We start from the raw sequence: 12,862 nt of genomic DNA, 5'->3' as shown, positions 1-12,862 counted from the left end.
AATCAGCAGCCGCTGTTTACAGTAGAGATGCATTGCCATATGTTGCAGACTGCACATAAACAGGCGCTGATGAAAAAGTGAAAGGTGGCAATGGCATGCAGTATATAGCATGAAAATAGCCTATATATTTGATATATTCCGCTCCCATCTCGCCCGCGGCTGTGCAATGTGCTGGATGTGCCGATATTAGCAGTGTGGAGAGGCACTGCGGTCCATCCTCTCAAACTGAAAAGGGTTTCTTAAAACAAAGCTCCCTGAAGACAGGAAATGCTGGCCTGAGCGGTTTTCAGCAGGAATGTGCACTTCCACTTTGGTCTCCATGACAGAGTCTATCCTATTGTCTAGAGGAGCCATTGTGATGGCAATGGAGCCTAAATGAGGCCAATAATGGTCCCCTGCTCGGTCCCCAGAGTCTTGCCTGTTTAAAAATCGATTCCCTGCTTGACTAGGGACAGGCTGGGGATAGAGCGGACCGGAAGAAATGGAGAGGAAAGTCTCGGAAAGAAGGAGGAGGCAGGGGGGATTAGGATAAGATAAGGTTACTAATGAAGATACTAAAAGTAAAAAATCCAAGCAGGTGTTTTTGATTATCTTGTGACTGGTTGTGAATCATAACCTGCAGTATAAAAAATGGGATTATGACAATCCTACACAGCATATATATACACTTTATACACCAATAAACATAGACCTCTATAAACTGTACAGTGAAATATTGTTCTATCCACACAGTAGTCATCTCAATATGTGTTGATGGATGCTCTCAACTTGTTAACTAATACATTTTAAAGAGAAGACATGAAAAACAATGAAATCTGCGAGCAGAAGTTGGGACGCTGCCTCGTGTCTCATGTCACCTCTCACAATGTTTCCTACAGTGCACATTAAAATGAAACAGTGACTGTAACTTTACGCAGCAAAGCTTTATGATACTTCTGGTGTAACCTGACAACAGTTGAAGAAAAGTAATGGATAATGAAATAAAACTTTTTAAGTGTCCAAGAAACTTCATCAAATTAATTAGAAAAACATCTCAAGTCATACACTGAACCCTGTGGAGATGTGCTCTATTAAACATCCTCCATTAACTCAAATCACTTTGAGATGCTATGTCACATTATATTTATGTAAACGACTGCTAAATTAACAAAAAGTACAATAAGCCTCTGTGTTCATGCCAGAAGCAAAAGCACACATCACAAAAACACAGCATGCAAACTCACCAAAGTGAAGGCAAACCTGTAACAGACTGCCGCTGAGGTGGAAAAGTCTTCTCTTCTACTGTACTGCCTATAAAGACTCTGATACGCTGTCACTTTTGGCAGAGGAAGATATATGGGCTTCATAAGCAACTGGACCAATGTGAGCAACTTGTGGGTGGTGCAGAACAATAGCTACAGCCAACCGAGACACACACACACACACACACACACACACAAAGAGAGCAACGGAAAGTGTGTGGAAGCCCTATTAAACAGATGAGGTCTTATTGAGCGGATGGTATCAGACACTCACTGGGGGCTAAGGGGTGGATGAGCGGTGGGGGGGGGCGGGGGTTTACAGGGGGAGGATGGGGAATCAAAGAATGTTTTATTCAACATGTGCTCACCTCCTTATCTGTTGCTCATATATGCGCCTCCCCTTCCACCACATGTGCCGTGTGTGAACTACACTCCTGAAGCACGTCTCCGTGACCTTCAACCGTCTCCCGTGTCTCTGACAATCTCCACTGTTTGTCTCAACCCGGCCCTTGTGTGCACTTCACTGTTTGAAACAATGGGAATCCAAACCTGATCTCAGAGTAAGGTGCCACTGAGGACACAGCTCCACTGCAATAGACAATACACAACTATAGATTTCTTCTTAATAAGCACACATGGTGTACAGGTGCTGTAAAACGTATCCCTATAGAAAAGCTCATGTGATATCATTATAAAAGTTATTTTGTCCGGCAAGACTGATACAGAATACTTGTTTAGGCAACACAACTATTAAATGGAGTTAAGGAAATGAAACTACTCTGTAAGGTTTAGAAAAGGATTGTGGATAATGTTTAAATAACTGAGTAATTACGAACACAAAAACAAGTCAATGTTTGGGTTGAAATAACTTCATAAGTGGCGTTGCCTGTATTTAAATTAAGATACATAACATCATAACATTGATTCCTGGTTTGGGGACTTGAACAGTAATCTGTATAACGTGCTGTGTTTTTGGAGCAGCCTATCCATACAGACTACACCTTTACACAGACTTGGATCCCCTTTATACTTTGGACATGTTCTTGTTAATAATTGTGTTGATTAGATACACATTTGAGTGCATTACTTGTTGTAATTATATGATTAACTGTGTATGAGAACAGCCTGACAGGTACAAACATGCAACCAAACAGCAGCATGTGTTAGATGTTCTAAATGCAGCAGTTGTATACATATTGTGAATCATAAGAACATAGTTCTTAACGTGTTAAATATGCGTCACATCATTCTTAAGGTGTTGTTAATGTTGATACAAAGACGCAAGAAAGATATTGGATGGATAGTTTCTTTGTTCTTTCCTAGACACACACACACACACACACACACACACACACTCAGTATCATTGATTGTTCTCTGTCCATTGCTGTATCCATTCTACAATGCAGCTGCTGTGGGTCTTGGGGAGGGGAAAAGGCCCTGCGGGGAGCAGTCCAGTTATCTCAGATGGAATCTTATTACAGGCTTTATGTGAATAGAAACAGAACTGTAAGAAAGTGAAACTGTGTGTGTGTGTGTGTGTGTGCGTGTGCGTGTGCGTGTGCGTGTGCGTGTGCGTGTCTCCTAGGGTTATCCAAGGATTTGTCAGAGGAATATGGAGGCCTTTGTCGATTGCTTGGTGTAACAGCCACGGCTCTTCACAGGCCATGTGTTCAGTATCTTTTCTGTGGCGTATTATAATTAGGTTCATAATACTGTCATATAACTGTCATATGCAAAGAAGGCCAGATATGAGGAGGCATACTGGAAGACACTGGGTAGAAGTCCAGTCAGCGCACTTTCTCTTTTTTTCTGAAACCCTGCAATGCTTGGGCAGGCTGATCTGCACTGGTGTGTGGATGGAGGGAGGAAAGGAGGATGGGAGGAGGTGGAGGAGGAGGTGGAGGAGGAGGAGGAGGAGGAGGAGGAGAGGCAGCAACAGAGATAGAGAGAGGGAAAGAGAGGAGGCATGGCAGAGACTGCAGGACTAGGACAAGTGCCAGATCACTGCTGGAGCCAAGAACAGGACTGACTGGGCCTGTGTGTCAAATCAGTGCACACACACACACACACACACACACACACACACACACACACACACACACACACACACACACACACACACACACACACACACACACACACACACACACACACACACACACACACACACACACACACACACACACACACACACACACACACACACACACACACACACACACACACACACACACACACAGAGATGTCACTGACCTTCGACAAACACACTGCAATGTCACAGCTCTGACAAACCGAGACACCAACACTTACAGTAGTGACCATCTTGTAAAGATCCACCATTACTATGTTTGAACTTAAGAAGCCGTTTTTTTGCTTGTTCATTACGAGTTCAAGAATATCAGATTTTCAGCTCATAGTTTAACAAAGAGGACATCTTCTTCTACTGCGACCTCGATCAGACGAGTGTTTAAAGACTTTTGTCTGGGACTCGGTAGCCACTCATTGCTGACCGATGCCGCCAATAGCCAATGTGAGTCTACATCAAAGAGGGCTGCTCCACAGTGCGATGTTTAATCTCCCCAGGGACTCATTGCAGCTGACAAAATAACAGGGCTAGTGTTCTAGCTTTAGGAAACAGTAGGAACACCTCTCGTTCTCTTTGCCTCTTTCTCTTCTCTCTCGCAAATTCCAGCGTGACCTCATCTGTGTTTTTGTCTTCTATACCTCCGAGCTGGGACCATATAAGTGGATTTCAAAGACAAGTAGACAAGCAAAGCGACAGAAAATTGAGATAAAGTCTCTCTTCTCTTTCTGTCTCTTTTTTGTTTTCCAGTCCACTGCAAGATCACGGATTACAATTTTACTGTTGTAAGCAAATCTGATCTTGACAACTTTCTCACAAGTAACTGCAAGCACTGAGGTTTTAAACATCTCATGTCTCGTAGGAATGCTACAACGATAATTCACTTTCCACACCAAATCTAAGAAGAAAAAAAGGAAACGATTAAATTACACCTGTAAATGCAATTTCATCCTGTAAGACAAGGCACTTTTCCCAGACTATTATTGTGTTCATAAATGTGTGTCACACAGAAAGACAGAGGACTGCATTTCTAGATTTCATGGACATTTTCATTTCTGCATGATGTATGTGCACATGTGCTGCAGTGCTTCATATCTCCTCTCTTACATGTTTGCCCATGGGACATCATTGAGATTTCACCAGTGCCAATTCAATGTGACAGCGAAGAGAATGACTCCATTACATCTGGTGTGGTATACCCAGATCTATTTCTGCTCATCTTCTAATAGCAGACCTGATAATGCTGAGAGGGCCTTAACCTGACACATGTTCTCCAAACTGAAAGACCTAATTATGTTGCCATTGCCTCCAAAGTGAACGTTGATGTGGTGTCTGCATCAGCCAAACAACCTAGAAGATCACAACCTTTACAAATCACAGATACATTATTCACACAAGCTTTTCTAATGTTCCTCTTCTAGGGCTGTGCGATTATGGCAAAAATCATAATCACGATTATTTTGGGTCAATAATTGATATCACGATTATTAAAAACGATTATCCATTTACTTTGAAAACATCCATATATTGAAAAAGAAAATGTGAACAGTATGTTTTTAACAGTTGATTACCCTGAACTTTAAGTATAATTCAACAGAAAAACCAAAAATAAATAAATAAATTACATTTCTTTTTTTTTTTTTAATAAAAATAATAATCGTTTTATTTTAATTACATTGTTTTCGTAATCGTTGCAAGCCAAAATCGTAGTCGAGATTAAAATACGATTAATTGCACAGCCCTATCCTCTTCTACGAAAAAGGTTTGGTGATTATGCAAAGAAAAGTGCTTGGTTAAGATAAGGGGATGATTGCAATCCAGGTTAATTTAAATTAACCTAAAGTAATGGCAAGAGGAAGTCCTCATCACTTTTAAAGGTCCCCTATTATACTGTTTTTCATCAATATATTATAGGTCTCAGATATATACAAAACATGTCTCTGAAGTGTTTGTCTCTAAACACCAAACAGATCATTGCAGCATCCCATAATCCCCTCTGTTTCAGCCCTGTTTCAAAAGTGCTGATTCTGTGTCTGTTACTTCAGATGAAAATAAGGAGCCACTCCCCACGCCCCTCTGAGAGATATTTGGTTAAAAAGAACACAATGGTGCTCTAGGAGGAGATTCAGGTGATAAGGTGGGGGCGGGGGGGGTTACCTTGGTTGGTGATTGGCTAATGGTTACACAAGCCAAAAAATCGTTATGACATCACAAAGTGGCCAATATCTGATCAGCTAATTTTCAGACAGGTTTTTATATAAATGGATCAGGACAAAAAGTGAGCAAATCTTTTTTCCTGGAACTTTCAGAAGCTCTTTACACAGAGCGGACACATGTTGATGTAGAAAAGACATGAAAAAGTGGATTTTGCATAATAGGTGACCTTTAAGAGGCCCTATCATGCGTTCGGGGATTTCCCTTTCCTGTAAGATGTTATAGGGAGTTTCTCTGTTCCTTGCTAAAGCACCAGCATTATGATAAATACATTTTAAATACATAACGGACATCATTGCTTACACTAGTAAGGAGCTGAGGACACAAACTAACTGAAAATATGTCAGTAGTTTGCAGAATATATTTTATGTTTGTATTGTATTGTTGTGTTTGGATCAAAAGTCCTAAAAAAACGAATTACATTTCTGCTGCCCATGCAGTCCAGAACAACTCATACAAAAGTGTTCTGATCTGACGCAACTGTGGTTAAGGTTTGGTTGGGGGTAAGCACAAAAGATATTGGTTAAAATTGTATTTTAAGCATGATGGACTTGTGTTGTCATGGTTACAATAGTTACAGCAAGGAACGATCGTAATCATCGAAAGGAACCAAGGCTGACAAGAAAACATGTAAAAATTACCTTTTGTGACCAATCCATCCACCCTGACCTCCTTCTGCTCCACACAGACATGAGTCATGATAACAATGGCCACAAGAGTGCTTCGTCACATGTTTCCATATGTGGACATTTCATAAAAGACGTATTTATTGGGAGGACAGTCTTGTTTGGATACTGTGATTTGTGAGTAAGATGAGAATGAAGAATAAAATGAACCCTCCGGCAATATAAAAGTGAGGTGCTTACAGTACATGCATGTTTACATTCATTGATTGAAATATATAATTGCAGTCCAACCTCGATAAATATTCCCTTAAACATATGTGATACTGATTCTCTGTATTATTTGGAGAAAAGGGATTTAAAGACATCTCAGTATGCTTCGACAGCTAAATAAATAAATACTTAAATGACTTTGTACTCTTATTATATCCTTGTCGTTCCTCTTCCCTCATTGATTTAGATACTGAGGCCATTTTGAATGAAAGCTCTGCATAAATGTCTTAACACAAAGTTTCACACAGTGGTAAGCGAAGAAAACACACCACTTCAGTCCAGCTACCTTCAGAGGGATCAATCAAAAGCCCAACCCCTTATAAGTGAACTTGAAAAGCCTGATTATGTTTACCACATTGGCAGCTGTCCAAGTACAATTCAAAAGAGAAGCTAAGTTTACCAAAGTAAATGTTTCAGGTGAGAACTTGCAGAGAGCCAGAAGTTAGAGTATGGAAGAAGAATGGTAAAAAACAAAGAAACCACCTGTGGCTGCAGTTGTTTAATCATCACTCCTCAATAGTCTATATGTATATTAGTTTTAGGGGGCAATGAGACCCAAGCCTAGATGGCAAACTCAAACAATATGCTACTGTTAATAAACATTTCCAATGTGAGTTGTGTGACTAAAAATGAAATGATATCAGCACGTACATGAGTATATTTACACTAGAGCTGTATCAAAATCTCATCAGGCAGTTTTTAAGGTATCAGCTAATATGGACAATAAAATGGACCAAAGAATCAATATAATATTGGCATTTACACGCAAGAATAAAACCTTATATTCTAAATATTAGGTTTGACTATACAGCAATCAGCATTAATATATAAAGCTAATCTGACAATACTAGTACATGTATTAAATGTCCTTATTCTAATTGTAGTGACACTAATATAAAACCCTACATGTTTAAATATAACAATCACTTTCAAATTGATCTTGCAGATCCCACCAGAGCTATACTCACTTTTCTATGAGACTGGGAATCAAACAGCATGATTTTCCAAAGAAGGCTGAACAATTTGGTCTGTTTTGTCTCTATGACCTACGAAAGGTCAACAGTGGTCGAGGTCATTATTCCATCATTGCCCAATCTATAGGCAATTATCTGCGTGTGATGTGGGGCTAATTGTTTTACATAGCTGGCTACCATATATACACATTTTATAAAGCATGGAGGGGAAATTAAATGACGAACGGCCCGGCAAAAGACTGCCAAAAAGGATCAGAGGGCCCTGCGACACATTTAATTTATAGCTCATGATTCACAGGGATTTGAACAAGACATCCTAGAAAAGATTTCAGACAGTCTGCTGCGATAGCTGTGTGACAAGAACTGAAATGTATTCTTTTGTTTGCCTCACCTTCAACCAAATCATCCCACAAATGTCAAACTGTTTTGACAGTAGGACAAATCTAAATCATATAAGTGCTTCTAGGCGCTGTATCATCGCAGGGCTCAGCTTTCATCGAGACCTATAAGCGGCAATGCCTTAAGACTACAACATCGAAGGTCTTCAAACCAGCATCTAAATGCCGTCGTCCTAATTTGTGAGATGGAAACCAGATTTATTGCACACGTTTGGTTATTTTGAAGGGCAGTCAATCAAGCAGTATTTTCTCTGCGCAGTTTATTGTTTCTTTATTGTCAATCAATGTGACAAGGAGGAGATGGTCTTTTAAAACATGACCCTCCTCCGAATGTCCATTCCGATAGTTCAGTGATCAAAACAATGTGCATGAGAGTGTGTGTGTGTGTGTGTGTGTGTGTGTGCGTGCGTGTGTGTATCTATGCCGGCGGTGGTTGAATTAATGAATTAGCTCTCAACCGCAACCTATCCTCAACCTTTTTCTGCAACAGGGAAACAAATCACTGACCTGTCCTCTGCTGTGATGCGAGGGGCTTCATCAGATGACAGGCAGGCTAAAAGCATCTAATCCCAGACACTGCTGTGTATTCTACATTTTATTAATGTGTGACTGCCTGCGTCTGTGCATAATTGAACATTTTGAACCCTTGAGCCAGTATTCCTCAAATGAATCCTCAGCACCCACATCAAATGATTATTTCTAAACAAACCGTGTTTAATCGACTGCGTGCCTCCGCGGCACTCTCCATCTGGAGGATGCTGTGTGACAGCTTCCCTTAAATTACAAATATCAATCTGCCACAGTGGGAGCTCAGCTGCCAGTGGCCTCATGGGGGTCCACGTCAAAGCAACCAGCCTTCAAAACAAAGCCATCAAAACGCTGTTCTCGCAAGACGCTTTGTTGTGACTCAACCGCGATTGTAACCCAATAACAGTTCAACTGAAATGACCAAATACAACAGCAAGGGCTTGTGACTCCTGATTATACAGCTAACCTGAGTTGGATTCAGTAAGGAATCCGAACTGAAGTTGGCCCGGTGTGTGTGGCTCTGTAGCTCCACCCCTCTCCCTCTCCACGGCAGGGACAGACAGACGCCAGCACCAAGGGCTCCCAATCTGCTGTGTGATCAGCGGTATTCTCCCTAACCGTGTTTCCCCTTCTCATCTCCGGCTGTCTGCCTGCAGCAACACCACCACTTACACTCCATCCACCCGCTTATTGATACACTTCACCGCAGGATCGCCTTCGAGTGCTACTTGGGAAGGCAATGGGTCCGCGGGGCGGTCTGATTCAATCAACGTTAGGAAAAAACACACATCATTCATCACCAACACAGGATCAGTGCAGGGCGACTCTCTAACAGCGCTTCCTTCCAACAAGATGACCGCTTACAAACAAACAGTTTGCCTTGCTGTGGTCCCACTGGGTACTGAGCAACTTAGTGACACTGATAGGGTTATCACGGTCTCATGCAAGGATGTTTAAATACACATTGGATCAGGAACATACATTAATCGTAAGCAAAAGTAAATCAGACAACTATTAGGGGCATATTAGATGTCATGGCTATCCCAGGGCTCATTTGATTTGAACTCAGGCCACCAACATTGCCAATGGCGGGCATTATGTGCACCCTGTGCATTTTAACAGGCACGATTGGGTGTTTAGACCATGGAATATAAACTGCAGCGGGAGAAATGCCTTTTCAGGCACGATCATCAGTATTTCTGATTTGGAGTCTCAATGGCACTTTACTCAAAGGCACATTTATAAAATATTACAGCGAGAATGAAATGTGGGCTTTTTATTGCCAAGAATCTGATGGCAGAGGGAGAGAGAGAAGCCCTGAATTGAAGCAATATACTGACAAACCTCAACACTGCCATTAAAGGCTTTGTATCTGCTCTTATTTTAGTATATATATATATATATATATATATATATATATATATATATAAATAAAACACATGTTCTGTACATTTTACACAAAAGTAAATGTATTCTCTGATTGCATTACCTATAACCCACATGGAATACTGAGAAGACATGGTTCCTTTCAGATACATATGACATAACTAAGCAGACAGAGCAGGTCCCCAAGTTATTACAGACCTGCATGTCATATTGTTAAGAGTCCTTTTCTATAGGGTTGATGGGACTCATTTTCAAAAAAAACTATTTGTGCATTGGACAAGCACCACTTCATGATGATCAGCTAATGGATTTCAACATCACTCTGTACACATGATGATGCCATTTAAAGCCAACACTGTAATGCAGGGCCAAAACTGAAGAAAACACAGGGCACAGGATGTATGAGTGCCATTACGCCAAGAGCAGTGCAACAATGGGTCCTCATGTGTAAATCCAAATGGGTCACAAACAGTATAGTATGAAGTAAATAGGCATAATGTGCATGTTGGTATAATGAAATCCATTATCAGACAAAAGTGACAAGACAGCATAGCTGGCCTGATTCTCAAAGTCTTTTTTCAAATGTATTCCACATGGTTGGAGCTCATTACACAGACTTAATGGTTCCCTATGAATGCACAATTTGTTTACTTGTGACACACACAAAATGGCTTAAATGCTTGGAGCTCAGTGGCTGCTCAAATATTTAAACAGCAATAATGTAAGAGAAGCCAAAGAGAATTAACTGCAGCACTGAACATTTCAACTTACAAAATCAGCCCAGAGTTGAACAAAGGAGCTGTCTGTTTCAGGACCACGGACAGTTCCTGTCATCTTCCCAGAGATGAGGCGCTGCTGGCAGCTGCGACGGCCTGCCACTTTTATCTGCTGCACTTTGAAACATCGCACAGACGTGACTTTAGGAATTCATTAATGCAGGAAGAAGATGACATCTAAAATCCACAGTGACACAGAGACATCTTCATGACTTTCTAATGTTTAAAAACGTGCATTGGAAATGAGGCTCACCTCCAACTGGCCTCTGGCACAAAGTCTCTAGCAGCATTGAAAGAATAAGACACTTGACAAACGAAAAAAGGACTGTCTGCACATATTACCATCATAAAAGACCAGCCTTGGTGTTTTCACAAAATACAGTTCAGCAGAAAAACAGCTACAGCAATGGCTACATTTAAATGTGTTTAGGAAACCTAAATACTCATGAGTGTGAGAGAAAGCGAGAGGGGTAGGCTCTCACTGACAGCACATGTTTAAGATGAGCCCAGCAGCCACTGACCGAGAGACCACCAACAATCTCTCCCCAAAACGACTTGTAGCAGCGCCGAGCAAACATGACTTGACATTTAAAAAAGCAAACAAAAAAATTGAGCCCTATATTTCCGGAGGGTTGCCAATAAGAATCAAAAGTGGTCATCGATCATCACTCAGACCCCTGCGTCATGCGTCGGCATTCGCGCAGTTCCACCCAAGGGAGCGCGCTGTTTGTCCTCATGGGAAACTCGTACAGTAGGATGTACAGAATGTACGTGGATGAAGCATACAGCTGTCATGCCGGAGTCATACGATAAGCGTGTGAGGGGGCAATAACTAAATTGAAAGCGTGTGCGCGAGTTTTGGCATGCCAATGTAGCCCGTGTGTCGAATTTGGACTCCGCAACAACTATTGTGACGCACGCTCTCACACACGATCGATCACTGGAAGTGTGTGTGTGTGGGGGGGGAGTGTGTGCGTGCACGTGAGGGACAGAGAGAGAGCGAGAAGAGAGAGAGAGAATGATAAGTTATTTTCTGGCGCAACCATTACAAAGAAACTTGGGTCTATGTTTGTGTTGAACCGCTGCCCTAAGTGAAACCAGCACCAGATATCCTCCGTATAAAAGACACGACAGTGAATATAATAAGGCTTACGGGGAGACTGGCTTCAGGGAAAGCTGCCTCTTCGTTTACACCTTTATCTAAATCCTCTCTTTAGTGAGCTCCAGTGAGCCCGGCGGGCCGGTGTGTGAGACTGCACTGCAGAGGGCTCCTCCGGCATCTCCATCACTGAGCTCATGAGCAAACATGCGGTATCGTGAGCCAAATATACAAAACAGGGGCTCTCAGTTCAAGGAAGAGAGGCTCTGAGATCCCCTCTCACACTGCGACACATACCATTAGTTTGATTATGCATCTCCTGCTTTCTGAATGTTGTTGGCTATAATGATTCCTTGTTTTTCTCATTGATGCAACAGTGAACTTCTCCTTCTTAAAGCGTTAGACTGGCTCACAGCCTTTTTTTAAACCGGTAAATATCACATCTCCAGCATCGTGATTTACCCCTAGAATAACAACTGCTCAACAACAAGCAGAGTCACAGGCTGTTAATACATTGCCGCAATAATCAAAGTACCTATTAAATTGAGGTTGGGGAACTTTATGAAATACTCAGAAAAACTGGGTTTTGTCGGCAAGCCAAGAGAAAAAACTGGCCTACCTTCAACTCGATTCCAAAATGAAACGACAGTCAGTCAGTGGGGAAGGCTTTGGACATCACAACTCCAGGTCAAAAGAGAAAACACGTTTCCATAAAATGGGTGCAAGCCAGTGATAGTCTGTGTTTCGGCGAGGTCACCCATTCAGAGAGTCGTCCGGTTTAAATCCAAGCAGAATAATGGAGATCTTGTCTCTGTCCTTTGGGGAAGAAGTGCGCCAAGCGCTCTCCTACGCAGATGTGACTTTGCGCGCTTGAAATAAAACCGATGATGGGTAGCAATGAGAGAAAAGAATACTACTACAACCAATAAACAAATGTATACCAAAACGAGTGGGAGCGAAGCATGCCAAATGATCACCCCCTTCCAAAAGCTGACAGTTGACTTTTACGCAAATCTGCTCAATTACTAATCCTCTCCTGGGTGCTTCGCCATCCCAGACGCACTGGTCGGTTGCGATCCCCACTCAGCAGCGCGGCGTTGGAGATGGGAAAAATAAATGTATGGATATAATGGCCAGATCCGATGGAGGGTTTCCTCCACAGCTCCGCTCTTCAGTTGCAATGCACACGACGAGAAGGATCTCTCCCCGGTCCTAGTGCACCACACACCGGCCCCCGCTGGCTCTAACACACGCGGCGACTGCACC

General features: G+C 42.0%; 1 protein-coding gene across 2 annotated transcripts in view; it reads right to left on the bottom strand.

Annotated features, from left to right (window-relative positions):
* The window catches only part of il1rapl1a (interleukin 1 receptor accessory protein-like 1a), a 170,218-nt gene extending 157,645 nt beyond the window's left edge, over window positions 1–12,573 (bottom strand). For both annotated transcript variants that reach the window (XM_034128401.1, XM_034128402.1), the window contains exon 1: window positions 12,216–12,573. The gene's annotated coding sequence lies outside the window, so the exon portion shown is untranslated. The remainder of the gene's footprint in view (window positions 1–12,215) is intronic.
* Between the last annotated feature and the right edge of the window lie 289 nt (window positions 12,574–12,862).

This window comes from Trematomus bernacchii, unplaced genomic scaffold (assembly GCF_902827165.1).
Source record: "Trematomus bernacchii unplaced genomic scaffold, fTreBer1.1, whole genome shotgun sequence".
Taxonomy (NCBI): domain Eukaryota; kingdom Metazoa; phylum Chordata; class Actinopteri; order Perciformes; family Nototheniidae; genus Trematomus; species Trematomus bernacchii.
Note: the sequence above shows the minus strand (reverse complement) of the source record. Positions and strands in the feature narration are given on the sequence as shown.